This window comes from Pan troglodytes, chromosome 4 (assembly GCF_028858775.2).
Source record: "Pan troglodytes isolate AG18354 chromosome 4, NHGRI_mPanTro3-v2.0_pri, whole genome shotgun sequence".
In the NCBI taxonomy this organism is placed as follows: Eukaryota; Metazoa; Chordata; class Mammalia; order Primates; family Hominidae; genus Pan; species Pan troglodytes.
The window spans coordinates 45,091,456-45,097,455 of NC_072402.2; the positions used below are offsets into that span (position 1 = coordinate 45,091,456).

General features: G+C 48.1%; 1 protein-coding gene across 5 annotated transcripts in view; it reads right to left on the bottom strand.

The window, feature by feature from the left end:
* LOC461830 (general transcription factor IIH subunit 2) overlaps positions 1-4,693 on the bottom strand; it is a 32,545-nt gene extending 27,852 nt beyond the window's left edge. The window contains exons 1-2 of one of the 5 annotated variants that reach the window (XM_054685063.2): positions 4,580-4,693; positions 2,044-2,141 (exon numbers count right to left, since the gene is read on the bottom strand). The gene's annotated coding sequence lies outside the window, so the exon portion shown is untranslated. Of the gene's footprint in view, positions 1-2,043; positions 2,142-4,418 lie in introns of all 5 variants that reach the window. The other 4 variants (XM_001158018.8, XM_054685061.2, XM_001158068.6 and 1 more) reach the window with 4 other exon arrangements.
* Between the last annotated feature and the right edge of the window lie 1,307 nt (positions 4,694-6,000).

Consider the following 6,000-nt stretch of genomic DNA (forward strand, 5'->3'; position numbering starts at 1 on the left):
TAGACTTGTGAGGAGTCAGTATGGGCGTAGTTGAACAATTATAGCTGAGTGACATGTGATTCATTGTACTATCTCTCTGTGTATGTCTCAATTTTCTCATAATCAAAAGCTTTTAAATCACATTTATTATTTATAAATGGGTAAATGCTATAGCTCATAATTCAAAAAAAAGGACACAAAATTAAACATAGTTCTTTGAGACATCTCCAAACTGCTTTCCATAGTGGCTGAACTAATTTACATTCCTACCAACAGTGGATAAGCATTCCCTTTTCTTCACAACCTTGCCAACATCTGTTATTTTTTGACTTTTTAATAATATCCATTCTAACTGGTGGTGACATGGGTTTGTGGTTTTGATTTACATTGTAGTTTTGGTTTGCATTTCTCTAACGATCAGTGATGTTGAACATTTTTTCATATATTTATTGGACACATGTATGTCGATCCAACAATCCCAATACTGGGTATAAACCCAAAGGAAAATAAAACCATTCTACCAAAAGTACAAGAGCACTCATGTTAATCACAGCACTATCCAAAATAGCAAAGACATCAAATCAACTTAGATGCTCATAAATGGTGGACTGGATAAAGAAAATGTGGTACGTAATATATCATGGAATACTAGCAGCCAAAAAAACAACGAAAAAAAACACAATGAAATGCTGTCTTTTGCAGCAACATGGATACAGCTGGAGGCCATTATCCTCATCGAATTAACACGAACAGAGGCCCAACGCAATGGCTCACGCCTGTAATCCTAGCACTTGGGAGGCCAAGGCAAGTGGATCACCTGAGGTCAGGAGTTTGAAACCAGCCTGGCCAACATGGTGAAACCCCGTCTCTACTAAAAATAGGAAAAAAATAGCCAGATGTGGTGGCGAGCACCTGTAATCCCATCTACTCAGGAGGCTGAGGCAGGAGAATCACTTGAACCCGGAAGGCAGAGAGGTTGCAGTGAGCCGAGATCGTGCCACTGCACTCCGGCCTAAAAAAAAACAGCAACAGAAAACCAAATACGGCATGTTCTCATTTACGAGTGGAAACTAAACACTGAGTACACGTGGACATAACGATGAGAACAACAGTCATTGGAGACTATTAGACGGGGAAGGATGGGAGAGAGTGAGGGTTGAAAAACTGCCTATCAGGTACTATGTTTACTACCAGGGTGACGGGATCATTTGTATACCAAACCTCAACAACAAGCAATTTATCCATGTAACCAACATGCACACGTACTCCATGAAAATAAAAGTTGAAAACAAAACAAAACAAACAAACACAGGCCAGGGCCAGGTGCGGTGGCTCCATCCCTGTAATCCCCGCACTTTGAGAGGACAAGGTGCGGATCACCTGAGGTCAGGAGTTCGAGACCAGTCAGGCCAACATGGCAACACCCGTCTCTACTAACAATACATAAATTAGTTGGGCATGGTGGCAGGTGCCTGTAATCCCAGCTACTAGGGAGGCTGAGGCAGGAGAATTCCTTGAACCTGGAGGGCAGAAGTTGCAATGAGCCAAGGTCGCGCCACTTCACTCCAGCCTGGGTGACAGAGCAAGACTCCGTCTCAAAAAAAAAAAACAAACAAAAAAAAAAAACCAGGCCGGGTATGATGGCTCACATCTGTAATTCTAGCACTTTGGGAGACTAAGGCAGGTGATCACTTGAGGTCAGGAGTTTGAAAATTAGCTAGGAGGTTGGTGGGAGCGGGCCCCTGTAATCCCAGCTACTGGGGAGGCTGAGACAGGAGGATTGCTTGAACCCAGGAGGCATGGAGGCTGCAGTGAGCCGAGATCAGGTTACTGCACTCCAGCCTGGGCAACAGAATGAGACCCTGCCTCAAAAAAGAAAGAAAAGAAAGGAAAGAAAGAGAGAGAGAGAAACGGGCACGGTGGCTCATCCCGTAATCCCAGCACTTTGGGAGGCCGAGGCCAGCAGATCATTTCAGGTCAGGAGTTCAAGACTAGGCTGGCCAACATAGTGAAATGCCGTCTCCACTAGAAATACAAAAATTAGCAGGGCCTGATGGTGCACACCTGTAATCCCAGCTACTCGGGAGGCTGAGGCAGGAGAATCGCTTGAACCTGGGAGGTAGACACTGCAGCGAGCCAAGGTCGTGCCACTGCACTCCAGCCTGGGAGAGAGAGCGAGACTCTGTCATTCATTCATTCATTCATAAATAAATGTCCTCATCACACCTCCATCCTCCCCAATGCAATCTCCCTCCCAACTCCACCACCTCGTGGCTCACTGCAACCTCCACCTCCTGGGTTCAAGTGATTCTCCTGTCTCAGCCTCCCAAGGAGCTGGGATTGCAGGCGCATGCCACCATGCCCAGCTAATTTTTGTATTTTTAGTACAGTCAGGGTTTTGCCATGTTTTGTATTTTTGTAGAGCCAGGGTTTCGCCTGACTTGCCAGGCTGATCTCAAACTCCTAACCTCAAGTGATCTGCCTGTAAACAGAATATTTTTGTTTCTTTTTTTGTTTTAAGACAGAGTTTCACTCACCACCCAGGCTGGAGTGCAATGGCGTGATCTCAGCTCACTGCAACCTCCGCCTCCGAGTTCAAGTGATCCTCCTGCCTCAGCCTCCCGAGTAGCTGGGATTACGAGAGCCCACCACCACACCCGGCTAACTTTTGTGTTTTTAGTAGAAATGGGGTTTCGCCATGGTGGCCAGGCTGGTCTCGAACTCCTGACCTCAGGTGACCCACTCACCTCGGCCTCCCAAAGTGCTGAGATTACAGGCGTGAGTCACCGCACCCAGCCTCAACTGAACATTTTGCTCCTCCCTGTTTTCTGTTACGTATTGTGAACTTCAAAAATGAAAAACTCGCATAACGTTCTCAACGTTTTTAAACTCAAATTCTTGGCAGGGCACAGTGGCTCAAACCTGTAATCCCAGCACTTTGGGAGGCCAAGTCAAAAGGATCGCTTGAGTTTAGGCGCTCAGATCAGCCTGGGCAATAACCTTGTCTCTACAAAACATCAAAAAATTAGCTGGGCGAGGTGGCGAGTACTTGAGTCCCAGCTACTTGGGAAGCAAAAGAGGGAGGATGGCTTGAGCCCAGGAGAGTCGAGGCTACAGTGAGTCATGTTCACTACTGCACTCCAGACTGGGTGACAGAGTGAGACCCTATCTCAAAATAAATAAAATAATTATAAATATATAATAAATATTATAAATATAAAAATAAATAGCAACTGAGAGACTTTTGGCTGACCATACCAAAGGAATTCTTTTTTTTCTTTTTTTTTTTTGAGACAAGAGTCTTGCTCTGTCGCCCAGGCTTGGAGTGCAGTGACGCAATCTCAGCTCACTGCAACCTCCGCCTCCAGGGTTCAAGCGATTCTACTGTCTCTTCTGTCTCCCGAATAGCTGAGATTAAGGCACAAGCCACCACAGCTAACTTTTTTATTTTTAGTAGAGACGGGGTTTCACCAGCCTGTTGGCCAGGCCTGGTCTCGAATTCCTGACCACAACTGGTCCGCCCACCTCGGTCCTCCAAAGTGTTGGGATTACAGGCATGAGTCACCACGCCCGGCTAAAAGGACTTCTTAATTAGAGCTGCCTGCAATGGGAAATCCGACTGGACAGGAGGTATTAAGGTCCCTAAAACTGCAGACGTTCAATGGGAAGTCTGATTGTAAACATGCATGCTGTTTAAAGGATTCATGCATCCTGAAGATGGACTTTGTAAAGATCTCCAACGGCCTGTCACTTCCCAACAGTCCATTTTCTTCTTAAAAATATCAGCAAGGCCAGGTGGGTGGCTCACACCTGTAATCCCAGCACTGTGGGAGGCCGAGGCGGGAGGATCACGAGGTCAAGAAATCAAGACCATCCTGGCCAACATGGTGAAACCCCATCTCTACTGAAAATACAAAAATTAGCTGGGCGTGGTGGCGCGCGCCTGTAGTTCCAGCTACTCGGGAGGCTGAGGAAGGAGAATCGCTTGAACCCAGGAGGTGGAGGTTGCAGTGAGCTGAGATTGCGCCGCTGCACTCCAGCCTGGCGACAGGGCGAGACTCCGTCTCGAAGAAAAAAAAAAAATTTAAGTGATCTGTTTCCTGGAATCCAACCCCAAACAATCCACGTTCCTCAGCATAAGCCTACTGGTGTGATTCCCGTTACATGAGCTCGGAATGCTATCTGCCAACAAATGAGAGCACCAAACATCCCAATTTAAGAAGCTTTTCTTCACACCTTACCAAGCTATGTGAAACTGGCAAGGGTGATTACTGTCCTTGTTTTTCAGGTATGGGATTCAGGCTCAGAGGTTGGTCACTTTCTCAAGCGGGTCACAAACTCGAACCCTGAACCATCATTTCTAAAAGTCGCGCTTTTACTTAGGGAGAGACGGCCTGCAGCTTCCCTCCCTACTCTGCGGCTCCCCAGACGAAAGTTACCTTCCTCTGCCTTCACAAGCTCCTTCACATCCTCCTTCCCTATGAGCTCAGGCAGGGCAATTCAACCTCCGTTCCCCGCCACGAAAACGCTCCCAGCCGCCTAGCTAGCCAGACGGCCTGCCCCACCTCTGCGCCTCACAGACTTCCACACGCGGACTCACCGGCCCCGCTAGAAGGACTCTCAGCCGGAAACTCCGCCCGACACTCCTCTCCGCCGCTTTAGGGGCGCCCCGGAAGTCATTCCGCCGCGCCCTGCGGCCACGCCGAAACGTTCCGGATGCTGCAGAGTGCAGCTGCCGGAGCGGGGCGCTCGGGTGCAGGGCATGCGCTCGGGTGCAGGGCATGCCCTCCGCTGAGTTGGGGCGCGGAAAGGGACGGTGTTCCAGCTGGAATTCGCAGAGAACCGGAAAGAGTGATCGCCATTCGCTCTCGGAAGGTCGAAGGCTCTGCAGCCATCGACCTGGGTTCTGAGGAGCTCGATTTTGTTTTTCTACTTCTAAAAGGTTGGGATGAAGGACCCTGGCCACAGAAGTAAAGCCAGAGTTATCCTTGCTTCTTGCTGTGTATTTCAGGACTCCTCCGTTGCTCTTGCTGTTCATTCAGCAAACATTGAGCATCTACTTTGAGCCTGATGCATGTCTAAGCACTGAGGAAATAACAATGAAAAACTGACAAAAATCATTGCTCTCGTGGAGTTTTCCTTCTCCAAGGGGAGTCAGTATGAAGAAAAACATATACTATATGAAATGGTGATAATGCTGTGGAGAAAAACTAAGCATTGAAGAGGAAAAGTTTGCAGTTTAAAATAGGGTGGCCAGGCCGGGTGCGATGGTTCACGCCTGTAATCCCAGGCATGGTGATTTGGGAGGCCGAGCGGGGGTGGATCATCGGAGGGCAGGAGTTCGAGACCAGCCTGGCCAACATAGTGAATTCCGTCTCTACTAAAAATACAAAAACATTAGCCGGGCGTGCTGGCAGGCGCCTGTAATCCCAGCTACTCGGGAGGTTGAGGCAGGAGAATCGCTTGAATCCAGGAGGCACAGGTTGCAGTGAGCCAACCTTGCACTCCAGCCTGGGTGACAGAGACTCCATCTCAAAAAATAAAATAGGGTGGCCAGAGGAGTCCTCACTGGGAAGACAGTTAAGCCATGACCTGAATGAGGAAGGGTGTTAACCCTGCTGATACCTAGGGGAAAAGCTCTTCAGACAAAGAGAGCTGCAAGTGCAAAGGCCCTGAGGTACAAATGCATTGGGGTCTTTGACGACTGCAGGAGTGAGCAGGGGATGAGTGGTGGCAGCTGCAATCAGATGGGTAAGGTGGGGAGGAGAGGCTGTGAGCACTGTTAAGAACTTTGGGGGAATTGTGATGGCTTGGACCAGCAGCTGGTGAGAAGTGACTGAATTCTAAATCTTACCAATACACTGGATGTGTGTTATGAGAAAAGAATCAAGGATACCTCCATAGTCTTTAGCTGAGCAACTGAAAGGTTGGGGTTGCAATTATTGAAATGTTGGCGGGGTGGGTAAGATCAATTCAGTTTTGGACAAGTTGTCTGACTGCCAATTAACACAAGTGGAATTA